Source organism: Pteropus medius, unplaced genomic scaffold (assembly GCF_902729225.1).
Source record: "Pteropus medius unplaced genomic scaffold, Ma_sr-lr_union100, whole genome shotgun sequence".
NCBI classification, from domain to species: domain Eukaryota; kingdom Metazoa; phylum Chordata; class Mammalia; order Chiroptera; family Pteropodidae; genus Pteropus; species Pteropus medius.
Genome location: NW_024349799.1, coordinates 16,572,960 through 16,583,771, shown reverse-complemented (window position 1 = coordinate 16,583,771; position 10,812 = coordinate 16,572,960). Strand labels below are relative to the sequence as shown.

Genomic DNA, 10,812 nt, shown 5'->3' with positions numbered 1-10,812 from the left:
TCCCTTCCTTCCTTCCTTCCTTCCTTCCTTCTTAAGATCCCCCTCTCCACCTGTCTTCTGGATTCCATCTTCCTTTGCCTGCCTTTTAAGGGCATTTTACTCTTTTGTAAAGAATGGAGAAACCCTTTTTCTTCAGTCAATGTGAAGATGAGGCCAAAGCAGAGAAAGACAGTTTTAAGAGACAGAGAGAAACTGAGTTCTAGACTTTGATCCCTTTGACCTCCGAGAGGCCTTCTCCTCACATGGCAATATGGCTACTGCAGCAATTCTTTCTATATAGTCTCTTTGGAGACAAGGACCTTTCCCTCTATATGGCTCAGTGTGAAGTTGAAGATTCGCACTGGTTTCTGGGTCACATGCTTTCTCTTAAATGTATAACCTTGAAGGACAAGGATACTACTTGGCCATGTCTGGAGCTGGGACGCAGTCCCATCCAAGATTCATGGATCAGAAATCCATGGGAAACCCAAGGGAAATCAAAGTGTGGTTATGTGGAAGATATGAGATATTTGGGGACTGATCAAAAAAAGATACAACCACGAGGTAATGTTGTAGCCGCCAGCCCCCAATAGACACACGGACCACCAGAAACCAGTGAGTTATAAGAAGCACACTCTTTATTCAGCCAGCTGGGTCTGCCAGGGGTATGCAGACCCCAAATTAAGCAGCTCCGAAATGTAGAGGTACAGAGTTTTTAAGCCCTAAACCCCATTCTTCATTCTGTCTTCACACAAAAGTCTATTTTTCTTCTATTTACTAACTGTCAACCCACAGGTCGGTCGTGCAAGCGGGGGTACAGAAGCAGAAAGCTTATTGTTAGAATGTTATGTTCCCATGGGTGATAACCTATGTTCCCACTGGTCATAGCCTATGTTCCCAAGGGCGATAGCCAAGCAGTAGTTTTCCAGCCAGCACAGTAAGTACCACATACAAACAGCACCAGCACCCAAGTTGCTGCTCAGAAGGGTAAGAGGGCAAGGGAACTCTCAAAAGAGAGAGTAATCTTTATTTTAAAAATATTTGGATATGTAAAAATTTGAGATTTTTTTTCAGTGGGCTTTTGAGTTAACAGATCTTGGCCTGCAGTGAAGAAACAAACAACCCATGGGACAATACAGAGAAATCATGTTTGTCTCATTTGTATAACACGTTACAAAAGAAGAACCAATGTCAAGTGTGCTGGCTGAAAAATTACTGCTTGGCTATCGCCAATGGGAACATAGGTTATCACCCATAGGAACATAACATTCTAACAATAAGCTTTCTCCTTCTGAACCTCCACTTGCATGACCTACCTGTGGGTTGACAGTTAGTAAAAAGAAGAAAAATAGACTTGTGTGTTCAGACAGAATGAAGAATGGGGTTTAGGGCTTAAAAACCCTGTACCTCTGCATTTCGGGGCTGCTTAATTTGGGGTCTGCGTACCCCTGGCAGACCCAGCTGGCTGAATAAAGAGTGTGTTTCCTATAAATCACTGATTTCTGGTGGTCTGTGTGTCTATCGGGGGCTGGCGGCCACAACATTTGGAGGCCCCAGCGAGATCTCGGGGAGTGGCCCTGAGATCTAAGACCGGACCGGCCTCCGAAGTGATTGCTGTCCCTGTCACGGATTCAAAGGGGTGGCCAACCTGAGACCTTTCTGGGCCCTTGAATGCCGTGACGGGTTCAATAAAATCATCAAGGATGCAACCTTTAGGACACATTCTTTGTTCCTGGTCCCGAAGGGAATCTCCGAGACCTCAACGTCTGCATAAAAGGTACCTTTCTGTTTCTGTTGACTGGTCATTGGGGGTAGGTGGAGAGACTGGACGCAGTCATATCTCCCAGATGGTAGCCAGACCGCGGGACGCCACCTCCTGTGCCCTGTTATCAGGTTCTGTCTATTGTCTTTGGTCTTGTCTAGGTTGTAGGCGGCAGACTTCTCTGGGTCCACCTACACCCCAGTAATTAATTGTTCTTGTCTGAGTGTCTGTTTTGTGTTTTCTGCGCAAGCGATGGGGGGAGAAGCGAGTTCACGGAAGACACCCTTGGGGTGTCTCCTGCGACATTTCAAACAAGGGTTTGTAGAGGGAACTGACTATGGCATAAAGTTTTCTCCAGGAAGATTAAGGACATTGCGTGAAGTTGAGTGGCTGTCTTTTGATGTAAACTGGTCTCTGGAGGGTTCTTTTGACAGGGTTTAGTGAGGAATGTTTGGAAGATTGTCCCGATCAGTTTCCCTACATTGATGAATGGTTAAACCTTGTTCAGAAGCTCCCTCCTTGGCTCCGCCGGTGTGCCCTTTCTCTAGGGGCGTGAGACTTAGTTGTGGGCACCCTCGAAACATGCAGCAATTGAATCTCCAAGACAGCCCAGTCCCTCAGTCCTCCAATCTCCACCAGAGGACAGTGACCTTCCCCCACCCTATAATCCAGGACAACACAATTCCAAATAGCATCGCCTCACCTCCTCAGACACGGGCAGGTAACCCCTATGGGCCTCCTGCTCCCGCTCTGGGCGGGGCACCAGCAAATACCACTACCCCAGCCATCCTCCCCTTGCAAGAAGCACCACTCCAGGAGCATCACACAGACAGGCCCTTTATAGTTCATGTGCCTTTCTCAACTAAGGACCTGTACAACTGGAAGGCACAGAATCTGCCTTTCTCTGAGAAACCCCAGGCATTAATAGTACTCTTAGAAAAGTGTCTTTCAGACTCACTGCCTCACCTGGGATGATTGCCAACAGCTTTTAATTACCCCCTTCACAGAGGAAGAACTCAGATGCATTCGGACTGAAACACAAAAGATAGCTGCGGGAGGGGCGGGGAGGAGAGTTGAGGAAGTGCGGGAACAGACTGAGGAGGAATTTCCCTCCACCCGCCCAGACTGGGGACACAATTCTCAGGCAGGGAGAATGGCATTAGATCGGTACCACCAGATTCTTATTGGGGGAATTAGGATGGTTGCTCGTCAGCCAACTAACCTTTCTAAGGTAACTGAAGTTATACAGGGAGGGACCTCAAGAATCCCCTGGTGCGTTTCTTGAATGAGGCATACCGGGTATACACCCCCGTTGATCCTGAGGCCCCTGAGAACCAGCGGGCAATTAATATAGCCTTTGCTACTCAGGCAGCCCCTGATATCTGGAGTAAATTACAAAAAATTAGAAGGTTTTGCAGGGATGAACCTGTCTCAGCTTGTTGAGATAGCCCAGAAGATGTTAAACAACAGGGAGGCACGGGATAACCCCAAACATATAGCTAAAATCCAAAGCTACTGTCATCGACCCAGCCAATCTGTTGCCAGACCCAGACCCCGAGACCCCATTCATGACTGCATAGATTTCACTAATGCTGTGTCTTCCTCATGCCCAGACCTCAAAGACTCCCCTCTGTCTGAGGCCGATGAAGTTCTGTTCACGGACGGGAACAGCTTCATGCAGGAAGGAAGGAGGTATGCTGGGGCAGTGGTCATAACTCTAACTGGCACCATCTGGTCACAAGCTCTTCCCCATAGGGCTTCTGCTCAAAAGACCGAACTCATCGCCCTCACTGAGGCACTAAGATAAGGAAAGGATAAGGCAGTCACAATATACACTGACAGCCGATAACGCCTTTGCCACTGCACATGTACACGGAGCCATCTACAAGGAAAGAGGGCTTCTGACTTCAGCTGGGAAGGACATCAAGAACAAGGGGGAGATCTTAGCCTTACTTGAAGCCATATAGATGCCTAAGGCTCTTGCTATTGTTCTTTGTAAAGGGCATCAAAAAGGGAATAGTCCCGAGGCTGAGGGAAACCGACGAGCCAATGCAGAGACAAGAACAGCGGCCACAGGGCCGGTGGGGCCCCTACCACATCTACTGACTATTGTCCCTTACCCAGAACTGCCTCCATCTCCGACCTATATGGCGGAAGAGAACATCTAGTTTCAAGATAAGGGAGCCACTAGGAACCAACAGGGGTGGTGGATGACCCCAGATGGAAAAATTGGGCTCTCACGGCCCTTGGAAGGACTCTCTTCCACCAACTACACCAGACCACACACCTAGGGTGAACTAAGATGCTCCAAGCTTTAGACCCCTACTTTCACTTGTTAGAAGAGAGAAGAACTGCAGAGGAGATTGCTCACGATGCCCGGCTTGTGCCCAAGTTAATCCAAAGAAGGGGACAATAGAAGAACCTAGGCATAGGGAAAGAGAAACTTATCTGGGGGATCACTGGGAAGTAGATTTCACTGAGGTTACCCTGACTGTGGGGGGCTACAAATATTTACTTGTTTTTATAGACACTTTTTCAGGATGGGTAGAGGCCTTCCCTACCAGGAAAGAGACTGCCTTAGTAGTTACTAAGAAACTACTAGAAGAAATTCTCCCTCGATTTGGTCTCCCCAGAACTTTAGGGTCGGATGATGGGCCAGCCTTCGTAGCAAAGGTATCATAACAATTGGCTAGCTACCTAAATTTGCGATGGAAACTCCACTGCGCCTACCGGCCCCAAAGTTTGGGCCAAGTGGAGCAAATGAATCGAACCCTAAAAGAGACATTAGTCAAGTTAGGATTAGAAACTGGTGGGACCTGGGTAGAACTTCTCCCCTTCGCTCTTTTCTGAGCCAGGTGTACTCCATATATTAATGGATTCACCCCATTCGAAATTTTCTTTGGAAAACCCCCACTTTTAGTACCTAGAATAGAAGATGAGAAAAAGGCAGAACTACGTAACCTTGTCTTACTTAAGTCTTTACAGGCCCTTCAAAGTGTACAGAAGGAGATTTAGTCCCGGGTTCGTGCTGCCCACTCAGCCCCGGGGGACGGACTTCCCCATCAGTTTCAGCCTGGGGACTCTGTGTGGATCCGGAAGTTCATTTCCAAGGGACTAGAACCCAAATGGAAAGGACCCTTCGCTGTCTGCCTGATGACGCCCACTGCAGTTAAAGTACACAGCATCCCATCATGGATTCATCATTCCCACGTGAAGGCAGCACGAGAGTGGACAGCTCAGGAAGATGGGTCCTTAAGACTAAGACTCAAGCATACATAAGTCTAACCCTCAGTTTCTTCCTTTTTTTCCTCTTTAGCCCAGGCATTCGACCAGCCACAGCCAAAACCAGAAGGAGCATTAATAACTTTGCTAACGACAATACACAAGGTCTCAAATAAGACCACCCCAGACATAGGACAAGATTGCTGGTTGTACCTAAACCCAAAACCCCCTTACTATGTCGGGGTAGGAACTCCCCTAAACTTAACTGACCTCGGCAGGCTAGAACTTCAAGTCGATTCACTAGCAGAAGTAGTCCTCCAAAATAGAAGAGGTTTAGATTTATTATTCTTAGAACAAGATGGATTACGTATGGCTCTAGGCGAAACCTGTTGCTTCTATGCCAAAAACTCTGGAATAATTAGAGAAAACTTACTACCAGTACAGAGAAATTTAGATGCCAGGGAAAAACAAAGACTAGAATCAGATAAGTGGTTTCATAGGATGTTCAGTTGGTCACCATGGCTAACAACCCTTCTATCTGCTGTAGCTGGATCTTTAATCCTCCTCCTCCTCTCGTTAACTTTTGGCCCATGTTTCCTCGATTTCTTGTTTGCATATATAAGGAAGAGAATTAATTCTATTAAACTTTTAGTATTACAAAATAGAGGCTATGAGCAAATTCCACATGAAGAATTAAGGATTTGATTTTCTGCTAAGGTGTCGGGAGCCTTAAGCCTGCACCCGAAGATAATAACCACATCCTGTTATCAAGAACAAACTCTGCTAGCTGTAACCTTTGGATAGCCACGGCACTGTGAAGCCCCGTCATTTCCCGTGTCCTTGTTCCCCATTCCGCCACCTGCAGAGCGGGAGCCTGCAACTGCTGGCACAGCCCATCTGTTTCTGACTAGCCAAGTAGAAGTCACCTCATCTGGTGGACGCCAATGAGCTTGTAACGAATACTCTCTTCCCTGATCAGTCCCGCCCCTGCCCTCTCCACTTGAGTGTATAAATATAACCGCTCGAAAATAAAATTTTGAGGCTTGATCAGAACACTGTCTTGCCTCCATTCTTTTCTCCCGCCCATGTTTTCTTCAAGGTACGGTCCTCCTCGGGTTCTACGCAATAACTAGGTCCTGCAGGTCGGGAATGTGCTGGCTGAAAAATTAGTGCTTGGCTATCACCCATGGGAACATAGGCTATCGCCCATGGGAACATAACATTCTAACAATAAGCTTTCTGCTTCTGTACCCCCGCTTGCACGACCGACCTGTGGGTTGACAGTTAGTAAATAGAAGAAAAATAGACTTTTGTGTGAAGACAGAATGAAGAATGGGGTTTAGGGCTTAAAAACTCTGTACCTCTACATTTTGGGGCTGCTTAATTTGGAGTCTGCGTACCCCTGTCAGATCCAGCTGGCTGAATAAAGAGTGCTTCCTATAACTCACTGGTTTCTGGTGGTCCGTGTGTCTATGGCTGGCTGGTGGCCACAACACAAGCAGCTCCAAATCAAGCTGCGTATGTACTAATTTGGCACTTTTCCTATATATTGTTGAGTAGGAATGAAAAATACAAGAATAAGAACACTGAGATGTATTTTAAATCATGGATTAGGATAAGAAAAAGTCCCAGGACAAAGTAGGATCACAAACGTATCCTGCTCCTTTGATTATGTAGGTTTCCAATGGTGATGGGAGAATTTCAAGTGCTGACTAGTTACCTGAACCAATCATGAAGCAAGGGGGCTGAGTAGGGAAGGACTCATCTTCTGTTACAACATATGGGCTGCATCGGGGTGGATGAAGCACAATGAAAATTAGACTACCGTTAAGAAAGAGAGATGGGCAATATGGACATTGAGCAAGTTTTGACCAAATGAACGCTATAGTGTCCAATAGCGTTCAGACAACTTCTGGAATATTCTCTCCAAACTCTTTATTCCATTTCCCTCACCTAGAAGTTGAATTATTGAGTTTATGTCTCAGTTTTCCTCATGACATACAATTGCAAGGCAGAGAGAAGCCATGGTTTCTATTTCTATTTATCTATAATGCATGACAGTAAATGAAAGCAAGAAGCACATTAAAAGCTTAGATTCTCCAAAGTGAATGATTGGGTTGTGTATATTGAGTCTATTTTGGTCAATAAGTCAAATTCTTATGTGAAGATTTGACTTTGCAAATCTATTAATCAAAGATAGGTCAGCATTGGCAAGCAGAGATTTAAAAGTTTCCACTGGAAATACACTGGAGGGCTCTGGATATTTCAGCAACGATGGGCAGTGACTTTGCATTTTGCCACTTGTGAAAGGAGTTGCATGAGGAAATCTGAGTGGAAATGTTGCAGTGGGTTTAGCATTTGTTATTCATTGGCACCTCCAGCAGCTCTTTGGCTGACCTGGACTCTGATCCAATTTAGGAGGTATGGCAGGAAAGGCAATATGCTTTGTCTTGAGGGCACTCAGTAAGATAAATTGAGATTTCGAGAAGCCAGGGAGTACCCTTAAGCAAACTAAAAAAAAAAAAAAGAAAGAAAGAAAAAAATGAGGACAACATTGCAAACTATTCTCTGTCAGAATTTTTCCCCCTGGGGCTTTCTTCTTGTGTAAAATGATACTTCTACCATTTGCCTCATGATAATGTAGGGAGGAGGCAAGAAAATTAAAATGTTAATCAAGCCACAATCAGAGACTGCAATATGCTCATCAGCCCTGCAGCCAGGCCAGGAGGACACCTTCAGAACAAAAGAAGATTTCTACTGGGATTGCTAACAACCCATTCCTTACACCTGTGAAGGGGAAACAAGAACCAAGAGTCATACCCCATGGCTAAAAACATGGGGAACCTATGGATTAAAGGCTGGGAACTGCCAGCAGGCCTTTCAGTCTACATATTCTTATCTTTTCATGCTACATACTCTTCTTGTTTCTCGTCCATATCAAAGGAAATGGGAACTGAAGAAAGACATATAAACTGAATTCCCTGAACACTCAGAGTTCCTCTCAGTGCCTTTACTCTGTCCCTCTCATTCTCTGCCTCTGAGGAGACTACACTGTTTGTGGAGTGTTATCCCTTTTCTAATAAGTTTTCCTTTTGACTCTAACTTTAGTGTGTGTGTTGAATTCTTTCTACACTCTCCGCCAAAGGACCCTCTTCTCTTGGTACAGGGCTTGGTCCTTCCGTCACTCAGAGAAATTTGCTTTGTCCTGCATCAATGGGACTTTTATTATAAGGATATAATGAAATTATGTAAAGCCTAGTCTCCAGTTGGTTGCTAAATAAATAAAAATAAAAAGGTGTGGTTATTATTAACAATAATAAAGACATACTAGTATTTATTTAGAAATAGACAATTGATAGAATAGTGGACACAGACCATAAACACATTTTTGGATTTAAAATAATTTAATGTGTGCATAAATTAAGCATCATGACTAGTGGGGCGGGGAATAGAATATTCAATGAATAATGTTGAGGCAATTGATTGTTCATTAGAAAAATAAAGACCTCTTGGATGTATCTATTACATGATGTGCCAAAACAAATGCAGGATAAATTGAAGAGTTAAATACAAAACCTAAAATTGAAAAAGACCAAGGGAACATATAAATGAATATTTATTATAACTGCTAATGCTGGCAGGAGTTCTAGGAACACAAACAACGGAAAAAGGCACAAAGGAAAAGATCAAAAGATTTGATTACATGAACATTTTTAAAAACTTATGTAAAAAGCAAATGACAAACTTGGAGAAAATTTTGCAGAAAACATGAAAAGGTTAATATATTTACCCTGTATCTATTATCTATTAGAAATATACACAAAAACTGGAAAAAAAATGAAAGGAAAACACTGAGATCTTGTTGGATAAATAGGCCAACAACATCAAAGGCAATTTACAAAAGAGAAAAATGCAAAGTTAACAGGAGAAAATACCCAGCTTCACTAGCAAGTAGAAAAAGCAAAATAAAATTGTTATTTATGTTTGCCTCTCAAATTAGAAATGATTAAAAATAATATTTGTGATGAAATGGTGAAATGGATGTGGATCAGTTCTAGAGACTAAGCTATCACTTTCTTGTTGGTAGTGACGTAGGACAGGGCAAATTTCCCCGAGTGATGGGGGAAACCGAGCCAAAAGAAGAAGAGGGTCTTTTGGTGGAGAGTGTAGAAAGAATTTAACACACAAGCCAAAGTTAGAGTGAAAAGAAAAGGTTATTTAAAAAGGGGTAACACTCCACAGACAGTGTGGTCTCATCTCAGAAGCAGAGAGTGAGAGGGACAATGAGAAAGACCAAGAAAAGGCTCTGAGAGGGTCTGATAGACAGACTGAGAGGGACCCTGAGTGTTCAGGGAATCCAGTTCATTATGCCATTCTAGTAAGTTATAGCTTAAAAGACTTGTTAAACTTAACTCTTTTGATGTGGACATACAGTAAGGAAGGGGAAGGGTATGTAGCAAGAAAAGGTAAGAATATGTAAGAAAGGTAAGAATGAGTGAGAGTCTTGCTGGCAGTTTCCAGCCTTTAATCCATAGATTAATCCAGAGGGAATGACTCTTAGTGCCTGTTTCCCCTTCACGGGTGTAAGGAATGAGCTGTTAGCAATTCCAGTAGAAATCTTCTTTTGTTCTGAAGGTGTCCTCCTGGCCTGGCTGCAGGGCTGATGAGCATATTGCAGTCTCTGACTGTGGCTTGATTAACATTTTAATTCTCTTGCCTCCTGCCTACATTAGTTTTATAAGAACATCAGTATCACAAATCGTGGCCCAACATTTAAATTTTTGCAGCTTGAGTTCTGAAGCTGCTTAAAAGGTATGATATTGCCCTTTTGGGTTCAAAAACTACCTGCAGAACTGTTATGGCGCGAACAATTCTGAGACCCACAGAGCCAATTGAGATTAATTATGAGCCTTTATTAGCCGGCCGGCAACTGACTCTCTACCACGCAGGGCTAGAGGAGATCAGCCCCGAGCTTTCAGAGGAGGCAGCTGATAAAGCTTAAGACCATATCCTGGTGGTCTCCTGAACAAGCCAGCAGATTACAGAAGTGGAAGTTGGCTGTTAGCATATCTTTGCCCGGAACAACACCCTTAATTAACAAGTAAATTGATTACAGAAGCAGACATTGGCCATCTACATATTTTATACAATACACTTCCTAAACCACACACAAGCAAGTAGGACAACTCCTGATATCTAAAGATATTTCTTCCCTGTAGCTGACTTAGCTAGTTTGCTCACTTGAAAATTTTCCACCCTTAACAGAACAAGCAGCCTTTCCGTGCTAATTGTACTGTTTGATAAATTGTACTTCTTGCATCCTCAGTAAATAACCCTCTCTGTACTGTAATTGAGATAAAAAAAAAAAGTCCCTTCGTTCTACAGGCCTGGGCTGAAACTAGGATGTTGATAAATGCTTAATCATGTATTTCCTATTGTTCTCATCACAAAATCCCACTTGATTGACCACTGAGTCAGCCGACATTGAAAGTACAGTTGCCCCCATCAATCGTAAAAAAAATGATGAAAATTCATGGTCTTGTTTCTCTTAGCAGCCCATCTCTTTGGTCATCAGCTTCTTGCAAATTTTACCTTTAAAAACCTTGCCTGACTTTGCAATGTGTCTTTGGTTCAAATGGAGGGCTATATCCCTGGTTTGCAAATCATATATGAATACAACTCTCTCTTAATTTCTTCTGGAAATGTGTTAACAGTAAATAGTTTAGCAATATGTATTGTAAATGAATAAAGATTGAACCAACCCAGGAAATTTTAAGATCTAATTGGCTTTATTGCATGATTCATGATCGGGCAAGCAGTCCACCTAGTAAATAGAAGGGTGCTCCAAG

At 43.6% G+C, this 10,812-nt stretch overlaps 1 long non-coding RNA gene across 1 annotated transcript in view; it reads right to left on the bottom strand.

Moving 5' to 3' along the window:
- LOC120621175 (uncharacterized) overlaps positions 1 to 9,960 on the bottom strand; it is a 21,225-nt gene extending 11,265 nt beyond the window's left edge. Inside the window, exons 1-2 of the long non-coding RNA XR_005658093.1 lie at positions 9,818 to 9,960; positions 7,339 to 7,347 (exon numbers count right to left, since the gene is read on the bottom strand). This is a non-coding gene — a long non-coding RNA (uncharacterized LOC120621175). The remainder of the gene's footprint in view (positions 1 to 7,338; positions 7,348 to 9,817) is intronic.
- Between the last annotated feature and the right edge of the window lie 852 nt (positions 9,961 to 10,812).